Source organism: Cinclus cinclus, chromosome 3 (genome assembly GCF_963662255.1).
Source record: "Cinclus cinclus chromosome 3, bCinCin1.1, whole genome shotgun sequence".
Classification (NCBI taxonomy): Eukaryota; Metazoa; Chordata; class Aves; order Passeriformes; family Cinclidae; genus Cinclus; species Cinclus cinclus.
Window position 1 is genome coordinate 113539570 of NC_085048.1, and position 16284 is coordinate 113555853.

The 16284-nt window shown below is 41.7% G+C and overlaps 1 protein-coding gene across 1 annotated transcript in view; it reads right to left on the bottom strand.

Annotated features, from left to right (window-relative positions):
* MEIS1 (Meis homeobox 1) overlaps positions 1 to 16284 on the bottom strand; it is a 106318-nt gene that overhangs the window by 28601 nt on the left and 61433 nt on the right.

Genomic DNA, 16284 nt, shown 5'->3' on the forward strand with positions numbered 1-16284 from the left:
CCATTTTTCTTTACTGTTGTTATTAATCATTGTTTTTATCACACAGCCTAAAACTAGCAAAGGACAGGGAAGTTAAAAGAAAAATTGCATCCAAAAGATTAGCAAAATTCTCCTCAGTGCAGCACACAGCCAAAGCTATGAAACACTACAGCCAGGTGACACCAAAGGAACTGAGGAAATGCATCATCTGACTGCAACTGCCTTAGAGCTAAAATTCACAGCCTTGAAACCCAGCTCTTCAGTTAAGCCAACATCTTTATCAGGCAGCTGCGAAAAGGCAGGAAGGCAAAACCCAGCCTTCCCTAGGTGAGCAGCTTTTGGGAAGGAAGAAAAAATATCACCAGCCTGCCAAAGGAAATCCCGACTACCTGATAACTCCATAAAAGCTCTGCTGTTGTTTTTAGAGCCAGCCTAAGACAGATTAGCCCAGGTAAATATCTCCTAACCAGAAGCCTTTTCTCAGCAATAAGTCACTGTCCTTATCTACCTCAAATGACTTTCTAAACAGGTGGGCTCGGAAATAACTCTACAATCTCTGGGAAATGCCAGTGCCAGCAGTTGTAATCCCATAGATTAAGTTAAACTGAAAGTTTTTATTTGTGCTTTTTCCTCGTTTTCCCAGGCTGTCTTCAGGAGCTCCTCCTGTAAACAAGGCATAAAAACACTCCCCTTTGCCTTCATCCCCTACTCTACACACCTGTGTGATCAGGTTGATGGAGGGTTGCTGTATTCAGCTAGATCTCTAACATGAACCTCAGGCTTTCAGACGGAGCAGGAGCTTTAAGCAGATTTCCCAAGGTGGCAGCACCCTTGAAGAGCAGCCATCAAGTAAATTGGGAAGCCTCCTGCCAGGAGCTTGAACTCCTTTTTCATGGAGGGACGAAGCCATCACACAAAGAGAGTTCAAGGCAACCAACACATTGAGGTGCCAATGGTTCAGCACCAAGATGAGGAGGGTTACATTCTATTTCACATTTTCTACTTGAAAACAAAACAAATATAAAAGAAAACTGCCACTGAGGAAGGAAACGAAAAGATAAAGCTGCTATTTTGCAATGCTGCTTTGTTGGCATGGAAAGTCCTTGAACAGATGCCCTGTCCACCATTAGATATTCACAACATATCCTTGTAGAAGAATAAAGACCACTCAACTTATAAGCAAAACCACAATGTGTTCTTCATGGGAACAAAAAAAAAAACCAAACAAAAAACAAAAGGAAGATGCATTTAAAGATCTGAGGAAAAAAAAAGAAGGGCAGAAAAGAAAAAAAAAAGAAGAAGCTAGGAAAACACCACTGTTCTCTGAAGAAGCAGAGACTCTTGGAAGTAGTGCACATTCTCTGGCGTTAATTTTCCCACTTAAATTACAGTGATGCTGTAGCCTCATCTCATTAGAGATCATTGTCCCCAGTAGACAGTTGTGTTTATGGGGGATTCTTGCTGTTCCACACCTGCTGCTCAGGTTGCTACGTGATAAAGCCTGCATACAAACAGCAGTCTTGAGGTTGCTGGACTGCAACTGATGAGCCCAGGCTAATTCAGGGGTGATTATGTAGTTTACTGGACCACTAAACCTCTTTAAGCTTGTAATTACTGCCTATTTGAGTAAAGAACATTGAAAAGCAATTCACTGCATCATGCCTGCCACAGCTGGAAGCAGGCTGCCAGCAGTCTGCAGGGACATTAAAATCTACAGGGACTGGGATTCGAGCACAGTTAGTAGGCACTGACGGCGGCACAGCCAAGTGCGTTCACATTCCAGCTCACCTTTTCTGACCAGGCGTGCTATTAAAGGTGCAATGAAAACTATAGAAAAGCAATAAAGATGACAAATAACGGGACGTAATTGAAAGAACAGTATTTTAATGACTCTCCCCCTCTTCCCTCTCCACTTATATTGGCTAAAAAAAAAAAAAAAATAAAAAAAAAATTAAGCCTTTTTGTCATGACAAGAGAAGGGAAAGAAGAGGCCTTTTGCAAAAGGAGAAATGCACTGCATGCATGTGTTTCTATTTTGAAGTTGGGGGTTTCCCTTGTGTTTCAAAGCTTTAGGAACAGCAAGTTGACTTGGAAAGTGAATGCACAGTAAGTCTTTTTACATATTTGGCAGAAATATCTTAATCACCGAATCTTCATAAAATCCCCTCACTGAGCCTTCACGAAACCCTCCAAGAGTATCCCAGCCCCAAACCACCACTCTGAAAAAGAACTCCACCCCATGCAGCATCACAGCTGTCCTTACTATCAAGACCAGATTGCGGGTTTCTTTTAATAACAAATAAATATCTTTCTGATTCTATTTGCCTTTTGAGTTCTGACCCACTCTAACCCTCCTTTTCAAGTCTGCCCCTGCAGCTCACAATGAGGAGGAAGCTATTAAAAAGGGTACCTCGGTTGGTTTTTTTTTTTTTTTTGGTTTGTTTTTTTTTTTTTTTTTTTGCATGATTAGCAGTTTTGGGAAGAGAGTCTGTGGAAGAAGAGCAGATCAAATGGGACCTATGACACAGACAGAAAGGTTGGTAATAGGTATTTTTACAAGTGAGCAAACAGAGGTCTGGAGAGGATTGCTCCAGCAGAGCCGGAGCAAACAGCGCTGGCGAAAGCAGAGGGACACCGCCAGTGTCACCACCGAGCCCCAGCCCCGCTTGGCATCGCTGGGAGCTCCGACCAGCCCCATGCAGAGCCTGCCCATGGGGCTCCAGCTCAAGAGCCAGGTCCTTGGAGCCCTCCCATCCTCCAACCACTCCACAACTATCCCTGTTATTAGACTGCCACGTGTGAGGTCCGGCAATGGGCCTAACGAGCCGCCCAATTAACTAACTGCATGAAATGGGCTTTAAAGCCTCCTAGGACATTTGGAGATGCAGAATTCATCAGTGTCATTTCCCTGCCCTGCTAATAACTGCCACAGCTGCCTGGGAGAATGGGGTGTGGGAAAAGGCAAAAATAAACAAGCAAAATAAAAAAAAAGCATTGCTATTGATACAATTAACCCTGGACTGGAGTAAATTTAAGAGATGGGGCCTCTTTCTCTTCTCATCTAATAAAATGCCTTGTTTTAAAACAACATGGACGTGTCGTCTGTAGTACTCATTTCACATGTATCTAGAAAGGGAAAGGGAGAAAAAAATCCCCATGCATACATGAGCATGATACTGTGAACAAACATCAGCTTTTAAAGGAGAATGTAAAAGCTTCCAGGAAGTTTATTCTTAAAAAGCATGTAAATTCCCAGTCACAACAATCCTCCAACTAACCCCATCCAAGCTCCAAAGAGCCACAGGCTTGAGTGTTATCCAGCTATCACTCTTATTAATATTCATTAGGCAGGGCTACTTGCATTTTCATAAGCTGCTAAGGTGGCAAAAGAAACAATCAGAACTCTTTAACACACAGGCATTATCAATTCAACATCTGCCAAAGAAGAGTGCATATAGATCTGAGGTTGAAATTCAAATGCAATTTACCTGGGCTAGAGCTGGGCTTCTCTTTCCAGCACCCAACCAGCTGCTTCAGGACCTCCCATTTTATCCATCCCCGTAAGTTCACTCTCCATTATTTTTACCTTTAAAATGAGAGTCCCTCATAAATTCCTCCTTCATTCCTTAGGTCTAATGAGTTCTCTTCTGCTAAAATAACCCAAGTTCAGTGCAATTGCACATATGAATAATACAGACAAGTTTTAACTCAGTAAACTTGACTAAGCAATTCTGCTTTCTGGCTAGAGAATTCATTTATCTACACCCATTTAGTGTGTGAAATCCCTTTGACTGGCTTCAGGGTGCAGGCCTGTAGAGAAATCAAATTTCTGATCAGCCTGGCCTTAAAATTTAACTCCGAGAGAGGAACTTAGAAGTCTCCAAAAGAAAACAACTGCTCCAGGTAATTATGTAGCCAACTTAACAAAGACACAAGTCTCATGCTAACCAATATCAGAATAAATAAAAAATAAACACGTTCCCAGGATGATATTTGTACGCACAAGAACATGCACCAAAAAAAGTGTGATTTAGATCTCCTGAGAGCTGGGAAAAGGCATATCATAATTCTCCAAATCTCTAGATTCAATCCTAAATTACCATGTATTTGCCCATAAATTCAATATGCATTGATTCTCATCATTATAAAAACGTCATTAAAAAGGCTCAGACCAGGATGCGACTCTTGCCTCTTGGAAAACTCCTTGGACCAAGAGGACTCCCTCCTAAAAAATACTCTTTTTCCCCAAATTCAATGCAGGTCTCTACCAATTTCACCTGGATTTCAAAAGCCTCCACAGACCTAACTGTATCCTCCCTCACAGAGGGTCGGTAGAACCAAGCTTTGCATTTCAGTGAAATATTAATGGTGTGAGGATATTTCCCAGGGGCTGGCATCAGCCAACACTTGGGGATGAGCCCTGAAATGGCAAACCTGTCTTCACATGTGTAACTTGAGATTTGGCACTTAGCTGCAGTGACATGGCCAAAGCCTGGGCTGCCCAAAGGATATGCCCTCAGCTTCGTAAGGTGAGACCCTCAGTGGGCACCTCCTACTGGATGATGAATGGATGGGTCCAGGACAGGTCTTTTTTTTGGAAGGGGCTTTCCAAAAATCCAAACAGAGTCAGCTATAAGCAGCCAGTGCCCAACCCATCCCCAGCCTGAGCATCCCTTTCTTGCCTGGTCTTTTGCAAGGTCTGAGCACATCAAGCACCATGCATATGCCGATGCCTTCACAGAAGCTACCATAAAAGAGATAAACCACATATTTGGAAGCAAAAGCATCAAGATGGCGTGTTGCTTTGAGCACATTTATGATGTGATGGCCATTAGCAATTCATAAGAACAGTAACAAGATATAATCAATTAATCTTTTCAATTCAAGCTCAAAAAATCCCCCTCTGCTTTTTCCTCCTTTCTGAACAAAACTCATTTATTTTAGAAAGACCTAAATGAAAGTAGTTAAAGACCAAAAAAATGTCACCACTAACAAGTTACAAAGTAAGAAAGAGCAACCAGGCACATTTGATCTTATTCTATACAGGAACCTTTTTAAGATGATTGCTCCAATTAAAAAAAAGGTTGAATTTATAATTTTGATTATAGGAGATTATGAACTTTACTATTATATGCATATATTTTGTTTAATGGCTTAGTTTATTTTAATAACAAAGAGAAACTAGATCTTTACAGATGAAAGCTTTATTTCATGGCTTCAGTGCAACTGGGATTTTTAAAATCTGTGATGTTAACCAAAATGTGATAATGGATGCTCTCAAGGGCCCTATTTTGTAGCATTTTATGCAGAACCAAACTATACGCAAGACATTACAAACATCATGTTTAGCCCTATTTTAAGAAAGTAGAACTGACTCCAGTGTCAGAGGCCTTTGCAATTGTTTTCCATCTGCTTCTCATGCCTCTGAACTTGTGCAGCAAAGTCTGGCTGTAGAAGTGCTGTGACAAAGACATTAGCTCTCTGAAGATTTTTTATGAAATTATATTGAAAGGCACCATTTGCAGGATCTTGGCTGGAAGGGGACAGGAGTGACTGCAACGTAACTACTTTATCTACAGCACCCTTGCCTTGAAGGGTCTGTTGACATCCAGAAGAATAGAGAGAGAAAACACATGCCAGGGAAATACAAAAAAAAAAGCTAACTCTACCACCATTTTTATGTCATTTACTTCCTAAGACAGAGATAATCAGAAACACCTCATCAAACCTGATCATGCTCTCAATGACTCTGAAGAACTTCTCATCTATTCCGCTTCCTTTTATTTTCACATTACTAGATTGAAAACAGTTACTTCAGACAATGGCAGCACTCATGCGTGTGCAGCATCAAGGATGCTCTTCTTTAATGTGTTTTATAGGTGTACACAAATCTTTATGCGCACAGAGGAGTGCGTACATGTATGGGGGTCAACGTAGTTTTGCGAACCATGCCCTCCACCCCCAAAGCAGGAACCCACTGTTTTTGGGAAGGCAGCCCAAGATGGCAGCTCATGATTAATGGCTGTATCATCCCCGGCTTGGTAGCGGCAAGGCCCCAGGTCTAAACTGCCAAACATCCCCTTCGTCGGCAGCCGATCAGCAGATGCAAGCACATAGGCCCTGTCAGCTTGACATATCATTCCTACGACAATGTCAACGAGTATTAATGTTCAATTATCTGTCCTAGAAATAACCCTCGCCTTTACGCATTGTGTAACTGGGCGCGTGGCACTGCGGTAATCCGAGCGACAAGGGCAGCGATGCCCGCGCTCACCCGCTCACTGTGAGTTGGCTTCCCAACATCGTGATGACATTGCCTTGCGGTAGCGCGTGGACGCCTTCCCCCCCTCCTTCCTCTCCCTGGTTGTGGTTTGCTGGTTTGTTTTGTTTCATATTGCAAAGACCCCAAAGATCCTTCTCCTCCTCTTTACGTATTGTGTGCTGCCCATCAGCACGCCAAGATACACCAAGGAAAGCCGTATTTTGATTTCGCACCCATGCAGAACCATGAGGACTTTTCTTGCTTATGTTCATGGAGAGCCAAAAGCTGCCTATCACCTGGCAGCCTCTCTTGGTATCCCCTGCTTGTGTGTATCTATATCTATATCTATATCATCTATATCTATATCATCTATATCTATCTCTGATTTACCATCAAATGCAAATGTCAACAGCGTTTTCTTCCAGGGCTGTATCAAGATCAATTCAACCCTCAACTGCAGGACTGGAGCAATTTGGTCAAATGAAACGTTACAGGTTCCTTTTGTTGAAGCAATTTTAAAGTAAACCCCCCCCCCCCCCCCCTCCAAAGGAGAGAGAATTTGAAGAATAAACTCAAGTTTATTCCTGGACTCTTTTTTTTTTGTCTTTTACTACTGCTCAAATATTAATATTATTGATCATGATAAATTCAAATAGAACTCTAGGAGCAAAAAAACTTATCAAGTATTTTTTCTTTTAAATCTGAATTAGGGTCAAATTGCCAGTTGTTTGAATAGTCTGTGACAGAGTTTGCATAATTTCTCTTTTTGTTGCTGTTACTATGGCACAGCTTCCTTGAACTAACATTCAAAGGTTATCGGCTCTAAGTTATGCTTGCTAAGTCTTCTTATACAACTCACAATCAGAGGGAGGGAGTGGGAGGAAGCAGTGTGATAACCAGTGCCAGCTTTGAGATAAAGCCCTCCACCTAATCTCTGTTTATTTAGACAACCATCTAACCGCAGCACCAGGCGTAAAAGCAAACCAGGTATAGGGCTAAGGGAATTTCTCCTCCCTTACCATGATTGCATGATATTTTTTAGGTAAAGGAAAGCATAGCCTCTTTCTTTTTTAAGATTACTTTGAAAATTTAAATAAGTCCAAAGTTACGAGTTTTTCATGTCTGGATTCGCTTGGCTGGATGGACTTTTTTTTTGCTTTGTTTTGTAGGAAGGGAAGGTAATGGTAACAAAGCACATTCTATTCTCTGCTTTTTTTATTATTGATGTTTTGGAGAAAAATACTTTACCATATCACATTAAAAAAAATACCTCTAAAAATTAGGTTCCCACTTTGAATTATTTTCCACCAGAGGGGATTCAGAATGTTTGGAATAAATACAAATATCATGGGATCAAACTGGACTAAACTGAGTAGTGTTTTAAATGTATTTCCCTAAGGAGCTGACAGAGAGTTGGGCACCCAGCACATCTCTGCTGCATCAGTACTGAAGCTGCTTTTCCAGGGCTGAAGCTGCTTTTCCAGCCCAGGTGCCAAAATAGAAAAGCTCTTGCAGGTCGAGCTATGAGAAGCAGCAAGGTGTCTGGCTGAAAGATAACTGAGCCTCCCTCCTCCTTCAGCAGCAATATTAAACAGCGGTGGGGAGCTTGCGTGTTGGCTGATGGCTTTATTTCTCCTGCCATATGAGCTAAAGTTGCCTCCAACATATTCAAACTCAGTTTTCCCCCTTTTTACCCCTCTGATAATTCAGCTCACTGTTTACTCAATAATTTTAGGTAGGAGGAAGTGATGAATATTGCTGAGTGCCAGTTTTTTTGGCGCAAGATGAATAACCCCAAGGAGCAACTTACACTGAGTCCTAGGCTCCTGTCAGCCCTATAATTGATGATGTTTTCACTGTAAGGGGTGGGGACTGGGACACATTAAGGCTCAATAGGGGAAGTAAATGGAGTGAATTGACTCAGCAACTCTGCCTTTTACCACAGCTTCTAATAAGGATAAACTGATTACTGCCAAATGTACTTTAACATCACAGGGAGGGGAGAGAAAATAAATCGATCTGCTCAAAGGAAATAAATGCCATACCAGAAGTTTTTTGAGAAGGGAACTTTTATATACAGAAGCATTGAAGCACATTTTGGCAGTATGCTGCTGCTTCTTTCCGGGTTGCCATTTGCCACTAAACCAAAAAAGAATTTGCAGCCTTAAAACGCATCCTAAAGATGAACACAGGAAAAAGACCTCTACAAAACCAACTTATCATTTTTGTAATCTCACTCTCAAACAACTTGGATGCCAAAGAGGAGCACGGCAATGCTCACTCTGTATTTCAAATGCCGACTTTATGTCAGCATCTTTTTACAGCAACTGAGAGACCGGATGCTCCACTTCTGCGCCAGGCAGTGGGGAAGGCGGGCAGGCGGCAGCCCAAGTTGCCAGGGGTGACTATGGAGCTGACAAGCCCGGGATCCAGCAAAACCCTCCCTGACTGATGACTTCTGGGTTCCTGCTGACCTTTGATCCCTTCTGGTTTGGTCGGGAACAAAAGAGCCCGTTCACCAGGGCCCCTCACACGTATATTTAACGAAAGCAGCCATTGCCTATATGCTGATTAATGTGTTTGCCTTGCATGTGGCAGGAGGAGGACCACAGCCACCCCGTGCTGCTTTGCAGGTAAGTGCCAGCTTACCTAGCTTGTTTGTCACACAAAATAAATCGGGGAAATCCACCACGAGGCACAGAAAAAGGACGAAAACAGGTAAAGACAATTTTTGCCACTGATGCAAGAAGTTGCTGAGACTGGCAGTGGTGCCATGAGCATTATCCCCGTGGACCCGAAAACCTGTGGAGAGTTTCTGTCACTAGAGATTTGATGCTGCTCTGACACCGAGGGCCATCAGCAGCTCAAACACGCTGTTGCAAAGATGCTGTCGGCTACAGCAACCATGGAGGATGCTGTCCAACCCTCAGCGGCCACTTTCATCACTGCATATTGTCACCATAGCAATGAAGCTGAATGCGGGCAAATGACAAGGGTCTGTCATCACTCAGCCCTGGCCTGACAGCCCTCAGCACCAGTCGCTCTCATCCAGCCTCAATACACAAATAGGTCCTCAGCAGGCCCAAAAGTAATAATCTGCCCCTCCGCAATGTCATTGTTTCACTGGCACTCCCGGTAGCAGTGTGCAGCCCTATAGCCCCTGGAGATGGTTCTGCTTTATTCCACATTGAGTTTTCATGCTTTAGGGAAAAGGAAGAGAAAAGTCAGAAAAGAAAAAGCCACAAGGGAGACAGTGGCACCCAAACATCAAATATCAGAGATAATCAAGGAACAAAATAAAAAAAAAAGGGGGGGGGGGGTGGGAAATCTAATGAACAAATGGAAGTGAAACATGAAAATTAATGAAAATAACAACACTTCCTATGTAATGGCTTCAGCAAGGAATAGCAAGGGTACTGACAAAGTCTAAAGCTCCTTTCTAATATTAAACATGGCAGTTGTATATAAAATGCATCCGCTGCTCCCTTCACAGAAACAGGTGTTTGGGGTGAAGTCAGGATAACTGGCAAGGTATGCTGGGCTGTCACCGACAGCAAGCACGGCCAACACACTGCTCTGCCTTCACGCCAACACCAAAATCAGGGTCCCAGCTATTTTCACACTCTTCCTGCCAGTGATGCCACAAAGAGACAATTAACTTGGTCTACTTCCCTGCTGCCTGGGTGGAAGTACAGCAAGAAATGACAGAAATCAGAGATGGCAAACGCTACCTCATCTAGAGCTCGTCTGCCTGCCTGGATTAATCATAACATCTCCATTTCAGGAGAATTTCTGTGTGGGGTTCGTTTTTACGCATCCTGCCCATACAAACTCACCCCTTCTAATTGCAGCACGTGGGGAAGACGAGAACGATCCGTATTGGTGGTTACCTTACTTAGCTCATCTCGACCACGCACTTTGGATTTTACTTTAGTGTTTAGTCATACAGAATACCCCAATTTAACAGCGACCCTATGTTACCACACCAGCCCTCTCACTGTTTCAAAAGCTGCCTTTTAATGATATTTAATTTAGGCTCGCTGACATGCTACATTTGCTAGTGAACACATTGGCTGTGTGGCTCTTATTTAACACCATCACCGTCCCCCCCATAGTGTGCAACACGCTCACCGATCTGCAGCAGCCCTGGAAAGACAATTCACTGTTCAAACATTTTTTAAACCTGATTTACCGTTCCAGAAAAACAACTCCACAACTACTCTTCCTGGACAAATGTAATGCCGAAGAGCAACTAAACTGAAACGTATAAATTCCATATATACTTAAAAAATATCATTGCCTGTAATTTAATATAACAATATTTCTAGGCCTATAACCTTGCATGCAGAGGCAATTTCCCAAGCATTAATACTTAAATGGGTCATATGCACCACATCTGTCATTCTGTCCTGAAGTCTATGAGGCACAACCAAGACTCTGCAAGCCTATTGATTTTTCTAGCATTTGCTTTAATTTACTTAACCATTGAGAAATCCATCAGTACATAAAGGGCAACTGTCCATTACTGCCTCATTTGCAGACATTCTTTCTTTCCCCTCTTTTTTTTTTTTTTTTTTTTGTAAATATTTCCCTTTAAATCGCTGTGTGTTTACAGTGTAAAAATGAAACCGGAAAGTGCTCACACCTGTTTCTGTTCAGTAACTGCTGCACTGAGGTATATGTAATGTGCTTAAAGATAGAATAAATATCTAGACATTATTACATCTGTGTGCAAAGGGTGGTAAATTAGATCCTAATTACATTAACAGGGATTCTGCCTCCCAGCTTAAATTTTACATGAGCACTCTGTAAAAATCCAAAAGCTCTGCTGTGGTTTCTTTACGAGCTGGTGATTACAGCTACTTCCTATGCGGTCACTAAATATTCTGTTTACAAATAAATGAAGAAGCTTTGAGCCAACTTGCCAGGGTAATAATCCATGTTTTTTATTTTTTTTTCCCCAGCAAACCTTTACCACATAAGCATGGCAACAATCAGAAACCCCGGCTTCATCTAATTACTCTATCACATAATTTCACAAATTGCCTTTTCACTGGGGAGCCAAGTGCAAAACACGCTCACAGTGGGATTTCAGGCAGCAGCTTTCATTTACTACTCATTTCTTGTTAAATTAAACACAAAAACACCAGTTGTGTGAAAGAAGTCAAAAAGAATGCTTGCAAATGAGCCAGACAAGTGTATCTTATATTTATACCATTTGCACAAAATAGCTCATTGGCAAGCTGGCTTTTTAACAGCACCATTAACATCTTTAACCCTTTTAAGGCCTGGCATGAGGCTGGTAACTGGATCATTCTGACCAAACTCAACCCAACAAAACGGCACCAGGCAGAGTATCAGCCTTATCCTTTTGTTCATGACTGGGAAGAGAGGCAGCATGCCTCGACTCTGCCCCTGTGTAAACCCTCTAACTTACCAGAGGTTAGAGAACAAAATTGATTCCACCAACTTCTGGGTATTACACCCACCTAATGCAAGGCAGGGAACAGTCCTAGAAATAAATCAAGTGGGATTTGTAAGCACAATTTCGCTTTCATCCAGGACAGCCCTCTAAGGTGTGGGGTACCAGAGAGATTTGGGAGCACAGAGACCTGGAGGAACAGACCCCTGCTAATTATCTGAGAGACAACAAGGCAGGATTGCAAGCTGCCACCAAGGAACACAAATTATTTTGAAAATAATTGCAGCCAGTGTACCATCGCCAGTGGAAGTGAACCAGAGGTTACACCACTCTAAAATGACATTGTGTACATCAACAAGTACAAAACTAAAACACGACCATTAGTAATTAAAGCTGCTCCTTTAGTAGCACCAAAGCCAGTAGGTCAGGTACCATTTTACATCAGAAACCAGCCTTTATGGCTGCAGATTTGCCAACAATATCTACACAGGGAGAAAAAAAAAAAACATTAGCAGCAGCTGTCTGTGTGCCTCGACATTGAAAGTCCTATTCATGCAGACAGGTGGAGAAATTTAAAAGCCAACGTGGTGCAATTTTGATGCAAGTAGTGCCACTGTTTACCAAAATGCCACCATAACTGGTGTTTATGAAAACATTACTAAAATTGCATTTTATTCATAAGAATCCTAAGGTTTGGGTTATTACCAGCATCAAAATTACTCCAACCCCAACTGCACCTTACAGCCCTCTGGGGTTTACAACCTGCTGCACTGACAGACCCATGCTCAGGTTTCAGCAACAAAATCAAGGGTTTATTCTCTTTGCTGTTCCCACACAAGCACAGTGCAGTTCCTGGATCAGCACGGCATCCACAGCAAATAAGCAGAGTTCTGCCAATAAATCTATTATCTAGCCAGATTGCCCAATATGGCATTTACCCTTCCAAAAATATCATTAGGAACCCCAAAAGCTCTGTCTGACATGAATAAGGATGGCCTAGGAAGAAGACTTTCACTTCAAAGCTGACTTTAGAGCAATCAACAGAGCAAGACACCCAAGGCAAAGCCCCACTATTTTCCTTCTGAGTTAAAAAACAGTTATTGGAAAACATCTTTATATCATGAGCAGCCCCTTGGTTTTACTAATCTGACTCAAGTGACCACTTCAGTGTCACTAACACGACTACCTTGCTTTTTGGATCACTGGGACAGAGGACCCATTGTGAGAATAAGGTTTTTTGTGGTTAGGTTGTTTCTAAAAGTGCTTCCAAATGTTTAATGCTGTACAGGTTGGATTACAAAGGGCCAACCAGTAGTCAAGAAAAGAATATTCATGCTATATCTAAAATCTGAGGAGTATTTTCTGGGCAGAAGTTTCTGCTTCATAAAGCAAAATATGAAGTGGTAAGACTCCTAGACCTTGTCTTATTAAAATGATGGCCCACCACTGAAGTGAAACGAGCACTCCACTAAATACTCCGGGTCTAAATCAGGCAATGATGCAAAAGGCAAGGTAAATTAGATAACTACATATTAACTTAAACTCTTTTCTGCCTACTTACCTTCTCTCTACACATATATTTAGCATTGTTGTGGCTTACCGGGTGAGGAGCTGGAAGTACAATGATGACTCATCAATAAGATAAGATTGGTTGGACTTGATGATCTTAAAGGTCTTTTCCAACCTTAACAATTCTGTGAATACATTTGTTCCATGAATAACGACTCTATGAATATTGAAAATTGGATTTTCAGCTGAGCATTTTGTTGGAAAGAATGGCATTACCCATGGAAGACTTTAACTTATACCACCAAAAGAAAGTTTCCCTTCCAAAGGAAAATTTTTCTCTGGGCAATTTTGATGGCCAGACAGTAAACATAAGCACTTACTATTAGGAATTAGAGCCTCTTGAATAAATACAACAAAAAAAAAAAAAAAAAAAAAAAAAAAAAAAAAAACCAAAAAAAACCCATGTAAGCTGTAACAGTGCAGATTCTGTGTAGCTGAAGGTAAATGCAGCAAAAGGGAAACAAAACTTTTTTAAAATGGGTAGAAAACGAAGTCTCTTCTCATGCCTGTCTTGGAGCAACAAACAGACTATACTCACCACAGTATCACTACTTTCTTTATCCAGACAAGGGTTAAGTTCATGCAAACAGATGTAGGATAGTGCATGCCAGAGCAAGGGAATGCATCTTACACAACTCGATGTACCACATCCAAATGTGACCCTATTTGAAAGGCAGCTTATCTTACACCACAGATTAACACATCTCATCAGATATGCGCCCAACTGGTTTGGTGCCTCATATTTTGGCACTTTACCTGATCTGATTAAGTCATTTGCTAGCACACTGGCATGCTGTGAAACTGCTTCAGGAGTTAGATTTCCAACAAAAAATTAACACTGGCACTTACATACATAAGCATATCTGAGAATCAACACAGGCTCTTTTGTAGCAGCCGTGTTAGAGGACAAGCTAAATAAACAACTAATAATGAACAACCAAGCCCATTAATTTATCCTCATTTCCTGCTCACCCACTGCTTGCCAAGATATTGTTGCTGCCTTTAATGCACTTCATATTGCAAACTATTCACCAAAATATTTCCACAGACACTTCCACATTGAGAAATTGGTGATCAAATTTTTTCCGTCCCTCTCTGTCCCCCTTCCAAAGGTGATACTTGAATTTTGTATGTCTGCTTTGAGTGCAGAAAGACAGTGCATCATGTAACACATTGCCATGTCTTGACTGGAGGAGGCTAATTTCAAAAATGAAGCTGCACACGCAAAACATCACAGCTGCAAATATAAAAGAAAGGAGAGGGTGGAGAAGAAAGCAAAGCATCTTCTGCTGACTTAAAAATTCTTATTACTGCAAACATTCTTTCTGGTAAACTCATTTCCGAGAATATTTATGCAAACAAAAGGAGTTCTAGTACAACCAGAGCAAGTGTAATTTAGCATCTGAATTAATGTTTATCATGTTTCAACTTTTCAGTATTCCCTTGCTTCTACTCAGATGTGAAATTCTGCTAGTGTCTAAATACTAATGTGTTTCAGCAACTTCAAAATAATTCAAATTCTTTAATGTGCTAGTGGCTTACAAATTGGCACAATAGTGCCTCCAAGCTAGAAACTGTGGGAAATTGAGAAAAAGGTAGTATAGACCTTGGGGAATAGACACACACACTCACTCTCTCTCTCTCTCTCTAAAATCTTCTTGTCTCAGGTTATTGGCTACCTTCTGATTTCAACCAAAATACTTCCCTGGATCACTGCCATTCCCAAGACCTTTGAGGAGCCCCCATGAGATGTCACATACCCTGTAGTTTAAGACCTGATGGCTGTCTTCAATAGAAATGGAGCTAAATCACAGGTGTTAAAAAAACCAGATTCTGTAACTACACCACACTTCTGAATGTGAGAAGAGCCTAAGTAAATAATCTGTTTTCCTTGAACTAACTCACTAAAGCATCCTCTATTTTTCCTTTCTGTTCTACAGTCAAAGTTTTGTAGGACAGCTTAGCACTGACAACTTAAATAACCTACAAGACAGTGCATGAAACATGCTCTTTCCAAGAAATCATGAAACTGGAGCAACAGCAGCATTGCCAGGGGTATCACCCAAAATCCAACAGTTTTCTTTTAAAATGGCAAAATTTCCCTCATGCTGGAAAAATGGACCAAACCTTGGAAGCTGGACAGCAAGTCAAAGCCACAAATTTGAGGACAATTAAAGAAAATGCTGGAGGTTTTAAAAGTCACTGTCCTCCATAAAACTCTGAAGGGTTAAGAAGTTAATTCAAACACAGTTACCTAAATCCTTTGTCCTCCCTTTTGGAGCTCTCAACTCAACTGGGACAGAGCCCCACAATAATTATCTTCTCCCATAACAACATTTCCCATTTTCTGCCATTGGAAATGACTCCCACAGCACCTCCCCCAGCAGAAGGGAGCCGAGGACCTGCATTGTGGCTTACTTGCACCACCTGTGATAAATGCTTTTGTTGGATGCTCTGACAGGTTTTCCTGCTGCCAGGAGCAGGAAAAGCCCTGGCTCCCACCTTCCCAGTCAAGGGATAGCGGTGCATCAGTGACTCAAGGCAAGCTAAAAATCCTGACTTTTCCCAGGAATTTGGGACAGCTGGCACTGAGAAGTCTTGCAGATGTGGAAGAAAGCTTTTTTACAGCTTTGTCCACAATAAAATCAAGTGAAAGAGGAGACTTGTGTATTTGGGATAAAGTGGGAGGACACCCCCACCCACTGGAGTCCAACAGATGGAAATCTGACCTCTATTACACAGATGAGCTCCAGGAGCCCTCTGGCATTTTACAGAGCAAGTACCAATTGGTGCAGGATGAAGACTCATTCCAAGTTGCATTTTTTTTTTTTTTTTTGGTTGAGGGGGGGAAGGGAAGCATTGTGTTAATGCTTCCAAATCTCTCAAAAGGAGCAAAAAGAAAACTTGTTTTAGCCAAGTATTTTCCCCTTTCCATGTTTTCAGTACCCTAGTTTTGCACCCACCTACCCTTTCACTATACTCCTTTTCAAAACCAGGCAAGAATCCCTCATTCGAGTAGGGGCAGGCAGCCAAATTAACCCCATGTTTCTCC